The sequence below is a fragment of the Carcharhinus amblyrhynchos genome, chromosome 13 (genome assembly GCF_965287045.1).
Source record: "Carcharhinus amblyrhynchos chromosome 13, sCarAmb.v2.hapA, whole genome shotgun sequence".
Classification (NCBI taxonomy): Eukaryota; Metazoa; Chordata; class Chondrichthyes; order Carcharhiniformes; family Carcharhinidae; genus Carcharhinus; species Carcharhinus amblyrhynchos.
The window spans coordinates 27,742,713-27,755,382 of NC_137336.1; positions in this window are offsets into that span (position 1 = coordinate 27,742,713).

Sequence of the window (12,670 nt, forward strand, 5' to 3'; positions counted from 1 at the left end):
AATGGATGCTCAGTGGCCATTGCAATTTAAGGAAGGTCTTTAGGTAGATGGCCAAGATCCATCCAGAACTTGGCTAAGTCAGTGCAAATGTCATTGGCTTAGCAATTAATGTATGCTGGTGGAGTTAGCAAATTATAAGACCTTATTTGTCCTCCTAAGATACAAAAGATGCTGAGGATATGTTTGAGACAGTTCAGTCTTTTGACTTGTTTAATATACCTTGCCCAGGTCTTACCAATTTAGAGGAGTATGCTGGTGTCGCAGGTTTGGCAGACTTACTGTTTTTGTTGATTCTCGATATCTCCTCTATCAAAACCTTTCATAATTTTAAGATCTTTGTTAGATAACTTTTCTGCCTTCTTTCAAGAGAAGAGCCCCAGCTTGTCAATTTGTTCCTGATATGCATATCCATAACATTCCTAGTACCAGACTTGTAAATCCTCTCTGCATCTTTATCCTTTTTAAAATATGGTGACCAGAATTCTGTACAGTACTCCTAACCAAGGTTTGATACAAGTTTAGCGTAAGATTCAATGTTATCCTCTAGTAACAAAGCCTGTTGCTTGGTTTGTGTCTTTATGGCCTTGCTGACCTATGACACAACTTTTAGCGATTGGCTTATTTGAGACGCCTTTGTTCCTCTTCCCCACCTGTAGTCTCTTTGTCCAAGTAATTATGGACTTCATTTTCTATTGAAATGCACAACCTCACATTTATCTCTGAATTTAAATTGCCAATTATTTGTCCAATCTGTAAGTTTATTAATATCCTCCTGCAATATGTTGCTGTCCTCATCAGTATTAACTGTCTTCCCCAACCTTCCCCAATTCGATATAATCTGTAAATTTACAAACCATCGTCTGGGTTCCAAAGTCCAAATGCGTGAACTTACCTGCCGTCCATGCCATGCTGTTACTGCAATGTAGATCCCACTGGTGTGAATAGTTGTAAGATTCTGGCCCAAATCTTTGCTGTCTGGGCTGATGAAATGTTCTCCTGACAGAATGCAGAGCACCTTTTGAATGTCAGATCTTTAGGGGTGAGGAAGGTCTGTCCCAATTAACTAATTCACTGTGTCCCTTTTAAGGGGTTGTTGGTTTATTGATTTGTCCATCAGTTCATTTGATTTTTCCCGAAAACAGTATATAATCTTTGCATTGCTGTTAAATTATTCCATGCACTTTTTCCATCTGCCTTTTAGGTGGATGTAAAAGATTCAATGACATTATTTGCAAGAAAAAAGTTTCCTAAGTGCCCTGGCCAATATTTATTTTTCAGTCCTTCTGGAACTGTCTGTGCCTTTGACACATTTGATTACACCGTCCTCCTCCAAAGCCGCATCACTGTCATCCAGCTGGGTGGAACTGCTCTCACCTGGTTCCATTCTTACTCTCTCTAATCATTTCCAATGACTTATCTTCCTGCTCCCACACATTTACATCTGGTGGCCTCAAGGGTTTATCCTCCACTACTATTTCTCATCTACATGCTGCCTCTCAGCAACGGTATCCAAAAGCACAACATTAGTTTTTACATGTAAGTTGATAACACCTCATTCTATCTTACCACCAACTCTCTCAACTCCACAACTATTGACAAATTATTAGTCTGCTTGTACACCATCCTGTACTGAAAGAGCAGAAATTTCCTCCAGTTAAATATCTGGAATACTGAATCAAGTGTTTTTGGTCCAAACTCCATTTCCTAACTAATTTATCATTAAACGCATACCATTCCTCTCCCTCATCTGAGTTTATTTGCAAGTTTGGTGTCACATTTGAGGTCAAAATGCACTTCCAACCTCGTATTTGTGCCAGCACTAAGACTATCTTTTTCCACCTCTGTAACATTACCTGACTTTGCCCATCTCAGCTCATCGACTACTGAAGCCTTCAATCATGCTTTCATTGATTCTAAACCCAATTATTCCAATGCACTCCTGGCTGTTTTCCCATATTTTACCCATCATAAACTTGAGATCATCCAAATACCTGCAGCCTGTGTCTTCACTCACACCCATTCCTCTATCATCTGTTGCTTATTGGCCTACATTTGTTCCAGTCAAGCAAAGTCTTGACTTTCAAATTCTCATCCTTTATGTCAAATTTTTCCTTGCTGTCACGAAGTTTGTAATCTCCTCCAACTGTGCAATCTGTAAGATAGATGTGCTCTAATTCCAGTCTTTTATGCATCCCTAGTTTTAATCACACCATCATTGGTGGACACACTTCTAGTTGTGAGCAACAGGTAAAGATGCTGTTAACACATATATCTGTACACCATAGAGAAATAGCTTAAAGTCAGGTAGACTGGATATAGCCAGGCACATTGATAACCCACATTATGGAAACAACTGAGAGTTTAGTCACAAACATAGGGCATAAGATTCGCTGCTGCTAACAGAGCAATAGTTAGGGATAATAAAAAGACTGGCTGTGGTGTAGAAATAACACCAGAGGTGTGGTGTGCAGTGAAGCATACACCACATCTTGAAGGCATGTACGAGGTCCAAGTTACAAAAAGAAAATGGTATGCAAGATATGTTGTTTCTACAACTAAGCATAAAAGGGGGAAAAAGGTCACTGAGATAGTCGGGACAGCAATGATTAAGTTGGCAAAGGATTGATTACCGCCAATCTGAACTGGACATGTAACAGTGTTAGATAAGACGGATGAGTTTACTAATGCACTCTTGTGATAACAGGAGACATTGTTAGATGGGGAGTAGAGGGGATGGAAACTTGGGGCACCTCGAGCCAATAGGAGAATGACAACACATAGATGGGACAGGGACCACCAATTAGGGGAGAACAACACATTGCAAAGCCATTACAATGCTTGTAAAAAAGTATAAAATGTGCTGCAAATCTATGTAAGGTGTGCCTATTTTATTGGACACCCGGTCTTGCAAGAACGTTAAATAAAATATCTTGCTCCTTCAGAACTTGACTTGACTCAATTGTTTGACTGTGAGCTGTGTTTCTCACACAGTTGCCAAGTCCCAAGCTCTGGAAAATTGCCTCACTTTTTTCCTTTACGATGGCCCCTAAAACATATCTTTGTGCCAAGCTTTTGGTCATCTTTCCTTGAGCTGGTACTTACAGCCTCCCAGCTACAGGTTGGAAGATAGGGGGTGCAATAAGTTTTCGGAGGCAGAAGTGCCTTCACCAAAATTCCTTTACTTACAAACTCCAACAGCAGTATACAGAGTGCTAACAGCAGTCTACAATGGAAGCATCTTTATGTACACCTCTACAAGAGGAAGGGCAATCGGCAAGTATGCGACAACCACCGAAGAATCTCGCTGCTCTCCATCACAGGAAAAACCCTCGCAAGAGTCCTGCTAAATCGTCTGGTCGCTCATCTGGAGCAGGGCCTGCTTCCAGAGTCACAGTGTGGCTTACGCAAAGGTCGTGGGACTATTGACATGATTTTTGCTGCACGCCAATTTCAGGAGAAGTGTCAGGAGCAGAATCACAAGCTCTACACAACCTTTGTTGACCTTGCGAAAGCCTTCGATACTATAAGCCGACAAGGCCTGCGGAGGATCATGTCAAAGTTCGGCTGCCCCCCCAAATTCATTCAGATTGTACGCCAGTGCCATGATAGCATGATGGCCAGAGTACTGGATGGTGGAGAATCCTCTGAGGCATTCCCAGTCACCAGTGGCGTCAAACAGGGTTGTGTGCTCGCACCCACACTGTTCAGCATGATGTTTACTGCCATGCTGAATGATGCCTTCCAGGACAGTGTTGCTGGAATCAGCCTCAAGTACAGAATGGGTGGGAAGCTTTTCAACCTGAGGAGACTTAAAGCTATTACCAAAGTGAAGGAAACTGTTCTGTGAGACTTCCTCTTTGCCGATGACTGTACCCTGTATGCTGGCTCAGATCCAGAGATGCAAGTCAGTATGGACAAATTTTCCATGGCTTGTGATAACTTTGGACTCACCATCAACATTAAAAAGACCGAAGTCATGCACCAGCCTGCTCCTCATGCACTGTACACAGAACCCATAATTGCAATCAAAGGGCAGAAACTACAGGCAGTGGATCAGTTCACTTATCTTGGCAGCACCCTGTCCCAAGCAGTGACTATTGATGCAGAAGTTAACTGCAGAATAGCAAAGGCAAGTTCTGCTTTTGATAGACTGCGCTCTACTGTATGGGAATGTCGAGGAATCAGCCCAGCAACAAAACTGAAGGTCTGCAGTGCCATGGTACTCACTATCCTCCTGTATGCCTTAGAAACGTGGACTGTGTATCAAAGGCATGCAAGACAGCTCAATCAGTTCCACATGACTTGTCTTCGCAGAATATTACGTATCAAATGGCCAGACAAAGTACCAGACACTGAAGTTCTCTCTAGAGCAAGTCTACCATCAGTCCACACACTGCTGATGAGAGCACAGACCCAGTGGGCAGGTCATGTCATCCATATGTCAAACGAGCGCGTACCCAAGCAGCTCCTTTTTGGGGAACTCTCTGCTGAAAGGCGCTCGCATGGAGGGCAGAAGAAACGTTTCAAAGACACACTCAAAGCCTCCCTGAAGTCGCTTGACATTGACACGATCACCTGGGAAACACTGGCACAAAACGCTCTACCTGGCGCTGCCTTGTCCACAAAGGCAGTCATGCTCACGAAGCAAGGTGTATTGCTGAAGCACAACTTAAGTGCGAGCTGCGCAACTCCAGAGCCACCAGCGCAACAACTACAGTGTCTACACAAGTCTGTCCAGTATGTGCCAGGACATTCCGTGCCCGAATTGGCCTGATCAGTCATCTTTGGACACACCGCAACCAGCCTCAAAATGACTAATGGTTTCGAGGTCCTCATCGATGACGATGGATGAACAACAACAGCAGTCTAGCTCAGCGGGTGCCAGAGGAATTGACACTCCTGGTTAAGTACTAGGCAAAGATTCCCCTGATTGACCCCTCCAACTGGATCCTTAATCAGGGATATATTTTGGTGGATCCTTAATCAGGGAGTTCATACTCCAATAGGCCAACCTCAATGGCCTGATAGAAGTCAATAAAACGCCATGAATGCCATGCCTAACACTTAGTCGGCCACCCCCGTGCTGCAAGCAAGTTTAACTAGCAATGCATAATTTGTTTAAAAATAATGGTGTCATTCTAAGAACAAACTACTGTTAGCAGTAGTCCATCTTGACAGCTTTAACTATGTGAGTCAATTATAGGCAAGATGTAGCTGCCTCCTTAATGAACGCCATGGGCCCATCTGTAAGGTTTTGTTAATTCTACTAATATTTAAAGTTTGTTGTTGGTCTGTAACATTTGTGGATGTTATTTTGTAGATGTTACAGACCAAATCTGTTATTTTATGGCTAAAATTAGTTTGTTCTTAGAATGATACCTTATGTTTAAACAAACCATGCGTTGCTTCAATTAATCTGTATCTGAATATCTGAATACCTGGTACAGATATTCATAGTAAAAACTCTGACAACACCAGGTTTTAGTCCAACCTATTTATTTGGACTAAAACCTGGTGTTGTCAGACTTTTTACTGTGTTTACGCCAGTCCAACGCCAGCATACCCACATCATGACAGATATTCATGACATACATCTCAAAATGCTGTACAGTCAATTTTAAAGCGTAGTCACTGTAGTAATGTAAGAAACATGGCAACCAATATGTCACAACAAGCACCCTCAATGCAGAACTGACCAAATAATGTGTTTTTAATTATAATGCTGATTGAGGAGTGAATATTGGCCTCCCCTGCTCTTCTTTAAAATAGTGCCATTCTGCTTCCACACCCAGCTGAGAGGACTGACAGGGTTTTGGTTTAATGACTTATACAGTGTCCTAGGTCTAACCATCTTCAGTTTCTTCATCAGTGATCTTCCCTCCAACATAAGGTCTGAATGGGGATGTTTGCTAATTATTATTAATAGGGTGTGCCGTAATCACCAAACTCAAGGTTAAATGGAGCTCTCTGAGCCCTCTGCTGAATTTTGTCAAGGGGTAGTCTTCAATTATGTGAACCATTGATTGGGATGCATCAGAGTGGCAGTCCAGGTTCCCTGCAAGGCCCCCACTTGAACCAATTTGCCGCACAAAGGTCGTTTCCAGTGCAGAAACTGTGCTCTTTTTTGGAATGGCAGGTTGAAGCCAGGTGGGCGGCTGTGGGCTCTGTGATAAGGAAATATCTTTTAGTGGTGGTATGTTGGTTACATTCCTGCTGCCATAGGGCCTTTGACGTTATTCCTTGGCAAAGTGGTCTTAGCCATATGGGCTGGCTGATGATTGCATTGTGTTCAGTACCATTTGCAACTCAGGTAATGAAGCAGCCAGTGTTGACATGGCAGAAGACCTGGACAACATTCAGACTTGGCTGGAAAGGGGCAAGTAACATTCACACCACACAATGATCGGCAATTACACGTCCAACAGGAAAGGATCTAACCAGATTGGGGGAAAGGCAAATTGTGCGGAGGGTGTGGAGAGTCTGCAGAAGGATCTAGATAGGCTGGGCGAATGGGCCAGGAAATGGCAAATGGAATTTAATGTTGGCAAGTGTGAGGTGGTCCACTTTGGTAGGAAGAATGGTAGGAAGGACTATTACTTACGTGGCGAAAAACTGCAGCAGGCGACGGTGCAGAGGGACCTCGGGGTCCTTGTGCATGAGTCGCAAAAACCCAGCTTGCAGGTGCAGCAGGTGGTCAGGAAGGCGAATGGCATGCTGGCCTTCATAGCGAGGGGGATTGAATATAAAAGTAGGGAGGTCTTGCTGCAGCTGTATAGGGCATTGGTGAGGCCGCAGCTGGAGTACTGTGTGCAGTTTTGGGCGCCGCACCTGCACAAGGATATTTTGGCCCTGGAGGGAGTGCAGAGGAGGTTTACTAGGCTGATACCGGAGTTGAGGGGGTTGAGCTATGAGGAGAGGCTGAATAAACTAGGCTTGTACTCGTTGGAGTTTAGAAGAATGAGGGGAGATCTCATTGAGACGTATAAGATGACGAATGGGATGGATAGGATAGAGGTGGAGAGACTCTTCCCGCTCAAAAAAGACAGTAGGACTAGGGGGCACAGCCTCAAGATAAAGGGGAGGCGGTTTAGAACGGAGTTGAGGAGGAACTTCTTCACTCAAAGGGTGGTGAATCTCTGGAATTCTCTGCCCGTTGAAGTGGTGGAGGCTGCCTCGCTAAATATTTTTAAGAAGCGGGTTGATGGGTTCTTGATAAAAGAGGGGATTAAGGGTTATGGGGAGAGGGCGGGAAAGTGGAACTGAGCCACGACAGATCAGCCATGATCTTATTGAATGGCGGGGCAGGCTCGAAGGGCTAGATGGCCTACTCCTGCTCCTATTTCTTATGTTCTTATGTTCTTATCTCCTTTTGACATTCAACAGCATAACTATTATTGAATCTCCATTATCAACACACTGGAGATTAACATTGACCAGAAACTTAACTGAATGGGCTGCAACATTTGTTCCAAATTACACACAGTCCTGACTTGGTATCACTCCTCCTTCACTGGTGCTGGATCAAAATCTTGAAATTCTCTCCCTGACAGCTATGCTACATAGACTGCAGTGGTTCAAGGTTGTGCCTCACTACTACCTTGTCAAGGGCAATTAAGGATTTGCAACAAATTCTACCTTATCAGAGGCAGTTAAGGATGTGCAGAATCTGGATGCGAAGATTCCAGAATGAAATCCTGGCTCAAAGTACTGTAACTTTAATGTTTTTTTATAAAACATAGTGGAATAGAGTCACATGATCACTAGTTAATTTTAACAACAAGAAAAAACATTTATTAAACGTTAAAAGTTAGATTATTATAAAATACTCCTTTACTCCCCCATAGCTCAACAATTACACACAAGTTTCAAGATTAACACGGGTTACAAAGTATATCTTAAGCCGCAATTGTCTCATTAACCCACAAAGTCCCTTTTAGGCACACAAGATGACTGTGGTCAAATACACACAGTCCACTCTGGCTGTGGTTTTCTCTTCAGAATCCCTCCAGATAATTGTCACATGAGAGTTTCCAAACTCCACTCCCAAAAACATGCTTTAAAACCTTCTCTCATTATAGCACTTTCTCTTAATAGTTTGCATTCCAAAATCCAATCCAGATTTTCTAAAAGCTTTTAACAACGATTCTAGTCCAGGATTTAACACAAACACCTTTGAATTTTTTTTGTCTTGACTGCTACACAAACTGTTCACAATTGCTTTCACTATTGACTCCCAGGCTAGTAAAATGGCATCAAACATTTCAACTATGTCTAAAGTCCGCTGTCCCACTTTAAATCTGGTTACTGCAATTGTCCCTTTAACTCACAACACTTTATTTATCCTTCCCTGAATTCTTCTGCACCATATCATGGTCTTTGATCTCTTAACTTCAGCTGTCTTGAGAAATTCTTTGCTGCCCCAGTTCCCTGGTTATCTGGACTGTAATTGGTTCTGTAGAAAACCTGCCTTTTTGCAGCTCCCATCCTGTCCAGTCTTTCTTCTGACAGAGCTAGATGTTCACTGTCCAGTGTCCCGACTCCAACATCAATATATTCAGCTAAAACTAAGAACAAAGGAAATCCCTCCCCACTGAAAAATGGCCCCTACTGCTAAACAACAACTTACTTCAGTTTATGTTTGCACTGTAATCTTCTCTAAGCATAATAGAGACACAACTGGAACCAACCCCTACATATACAAATATCTTTGTCCAGCATGAATCTAACTATTGATTTTACCCCTCTCGGCACAGAAACATACTTAAAACTATACCTTATTTCTAAAGTTTACCGATATAAATATAAATCCCTTCAAATTACCTTTGTTTTCCAAACACAATTTAAAACTCAACCACCAGGGTGTCCACAGTAAGGTAATTAAAATTAATAGTAGTATTTCTATAACCCTTTACACCAGGACTGTTACCCATATCCATTTTTTAATTGGACTTTATCTGATTTTGGTAGTTGATTCCTGTATTTTACTGCATTGTACAAAACTGTAGAATTCCAACCTTAGTGGATGTTGCACTAAGGCTTTGGGGCTTTACCTGATTTCTCAAAATGTAATTTTGATTCGCTTCTGAAACATACATTGCTGCCTGCCTTCTTCCCTCTTTTTTAGATTAAGCGGAGACTATCAAATGAAATTTGTTTTTTACTGATTAGATATTGGACTATTTATCTGAAACATTAGAGTAGGACTGCAATGGGGGCATTATTCCATGCTGTAAATTTCTGTGATTCTTAACCTAGTTAGTTTAGTATATCCAGATGTGTACCTCCAGGCTTAACAGGAAATAAAGGGGGAAAGGGAAATAAAGTACTGTAATTCACTTCTGTTACTAATAAAATAGTTATTAATAAAGGGGCCTTGAATTGTATTATTTTTATGAGTGAATTGTCTATAAGATAGATTCTTACTGTACTTTCCCCTCTCTTCTAAATATGGTAACCAATGCCAGAATGTGTTTCCATGAACAATGTAACTTTCCAATCCATTGCTGAAAATGTTATCCTTCAAGTGTGACCCTGGACAGTGAGTACTGATCAGGTTGTTCGCAAGAGCAACAGATCTAAAACTAATCATGTTCTTTGCTGCCATTTGCCTGTTTAAATTCTATGTCCCCTGGTGTCTCCCAAGGATTGATTCTTTGCTCCTTCCTATTTCTCAATACCTGCTAGTGATACTTTCTGAAAATAGTTTTTGTTGCCGTTTGCACACATTTACTTTTCAGTGGAGTATGGGGCAATTACTCGGTTTAGGAAAGGGAACACACACAGATTGTTCCTCCCAGTAGTTGAGTCGATTTGTATCAGTCACACTGCTAATCTGTCAATTCTATATAGAGAAGTGGTTGAATTAGGTGCTGTTCTGCTCCGTGTGAATCAGTGCCAAAGAATATTATGTTTTTAGCTTTTTCACCGCTGGGAGAATTGTACTCACTGGGTTAGAAATTGGACCTCATTGCAGTTGCTTTTCAGGTGTAATTGTGGCACAACAAAGATTAATTTTGGATAGGCCTTAGGACTCTCAGTTGGGTTATGCGCTCTATGTTAGGGATCTACATCAGGCCCAAAAATGCAGTTACAAATATTTCCAAACACACATATTCACAAGATATAGCACATTGACGGAAATGATGTTGTTAACCACGGTTACCAGCTTGAGTAAAGATGGCAATGGAAAGACAATTTCTTCAGAAATTAAATGTAAGTATGTGTTGGTAAGAAAAAAGATGGACAACTTTGTTCAATGAAGTTAAATTTATTATTTCTGAGTCGAGCAAATGAAGTATTTAATCTCTGAACTGATACTGCAATTCGATGAACTAATAAATCTTATGCGTATTCCATTCAGCAGAGACACAGGGACCACGCCTGTAAGCTTTGTATAAACAATGCCATTAAGAAAGCAAGCCTTCCCTGCAAGGTTGATCTGGATCTCAGTGCAATGACCTTGAACAATTGGTGATGTGCCGTCAGCATATTTTACTCATGCAAATTCGAGATGACACTGCACAAGGACAATAGCCTTATATCAACCATTCCCTTGGTTATTAAGGGCTTTTTAGAAGCATTAACAATACATTTTCATTTCATTCTCACAGGAAAATAACGTTTGTAATTCAGCCGATATTCAGTTTTTTTTGTTAATTGTCTCAAGATATTTTCTTATCTGAATGGTGCTATAAAAGTATAAATTTTTGTTGTCATCTTTTCTTCATGGGCCTGAGGAGTAATTTTGACTTGATGCAATGGCAGGTGAAAGCAAATTGGCAGTCTGTTTCCTTCTCTCATAATTGTTATTTACATTGACCTCGCTGGTTGCTGTGAATTTGGTGTAAAGTAATTATTTAAATTACATAATGTAAAGCTGTCACAATCCCAGATGGTCATAGGCTGCTCTTCCTTCTGAGGGAGAAAGGTGACTGGAGGTGATTTAATCTGAGGATTTCCACACCTCAGGCGAGGGGCAAAGTTGAGAAGGTGGCCCTTCATAAATAACCTCACATGACACAGGACATGAACCCATGCTATTGCATCACTTTGCATCACAAACCAACTGTCCAGCTAACTGAGCTAAATCAACTCCCCTTAGTTACTTATTTACTTTACTGTGTAGGGTGGCACAGTAGCTCAATAGTTAGCACTGCTGCCTTATAGTGCCAGAGACTTGGGTTTGATTCCCAGCTTGGGTCACCATCTGTGTGGAGTTTGTACGTTTTCCTTGTATCTACATGGGTTTCCTCCAGGCGCTCTGGTTTTCTCCCAGTTTAAAAGACGTGCTGGTTAGGTGCATTGACCCGAACAGGCACCGGAGTGTGGCGAATAGGGGAATTTTACAGTACTTCATTGCAGTGTTAATGTAAGCCTTATTTGTGACTATTAAATAAACTTTAACTTTTATCATTAGACAATTTGTACTGTCATTGTATAGTTTCAAATCATTGTGTGTCACTGTAAAAACTCCAATGTTCTATGTTACTGTGTGTCAATAGTCTCACATTGTGTATGCCATAGTACGGACAGTGCTCATAGTGCTGGATGTTACCAAACCAAAAGAGAAGCAATGAACATTTAATCTGGTTATTGGTGCAGATCTTATTCTTTTTCATTAGTTCTGCAAGCTATTAAATTCTCACAAATGAAAGGCACACTGACTTCAGACACATCATGCTTTACTTCACTGGTGTTGCTTATACTACAAAAGAAACACTCATTCTCAACTTCCACCCCCAGCGGCGGGGAAAAGTTTAATGTACATGACAGGTGAAAGGTATATTGATGACAGCTTAACTGATGCTCATAGTGACAGCTATCACAGAAAAGAATGGCCAAAGGACTTGCGTTTGGATCATGTTTATATTTTCATCTCTGCATGGCACACAAGGGGCAAGATGGATTGTAACTCAAGTAGATTTTTCAAGCTGCAGGTCAAGACAACTATTTAACCATCCTTTAACCTGTAACTGCTCATCAATTAGGTCAGATACAAGGTTATTGTGATTCTAAGAGCAGCTGTCAATACATGAGGTCTTGGGCTGTGGAAATTTCTCAAGATACAAATTTTCAATTCTTTAAATGCTGGATAACAATGTTTTCCTTTTATGAAATTTACAAAGGACCTAGAATTTTCAGTACCTAGAACATTTTCCCTCGTCAATAACAGCAGATTTGTGACCTTGAAGGCAACTGAGTGAAGTTATGATGGCAATTTTAATTCTGCCTGTTCGGAAGAAATTGGATGCAACCCTGTGTTCTCCATCCTGCCTCACTTTACCCCCTATTCAGGTCAATGGAGAGTAGTTTACTCGAGGTAGCACCAGTATGCCAACCAATCCAGAGGCTTTTTTGTCTGGCAAGTTAAGTCAAATTTAATTATTTTATCACCTACAGCCCTCCCAGACTTTCTGGCGATACTTTAGGCTAAGAGTGCCTTTCTTCCCTCCTCTTAGCTTCTATATCAAACAATTCCTCATTCACAGAGATTGCCACCAAAACTTAATTCCCGTCATCCCTTCCTCCAGATTGTCAGCTCTCATGATCTCACTCAAACTCACATTAACTCCCTCATCTTCACCTATAATGATCTGCAGCTCCAGAAAGTGGGACTACCACCCAAGAGCAGACATCCCACTCAACCCTCATGGATGAGCTCTGCTGTACT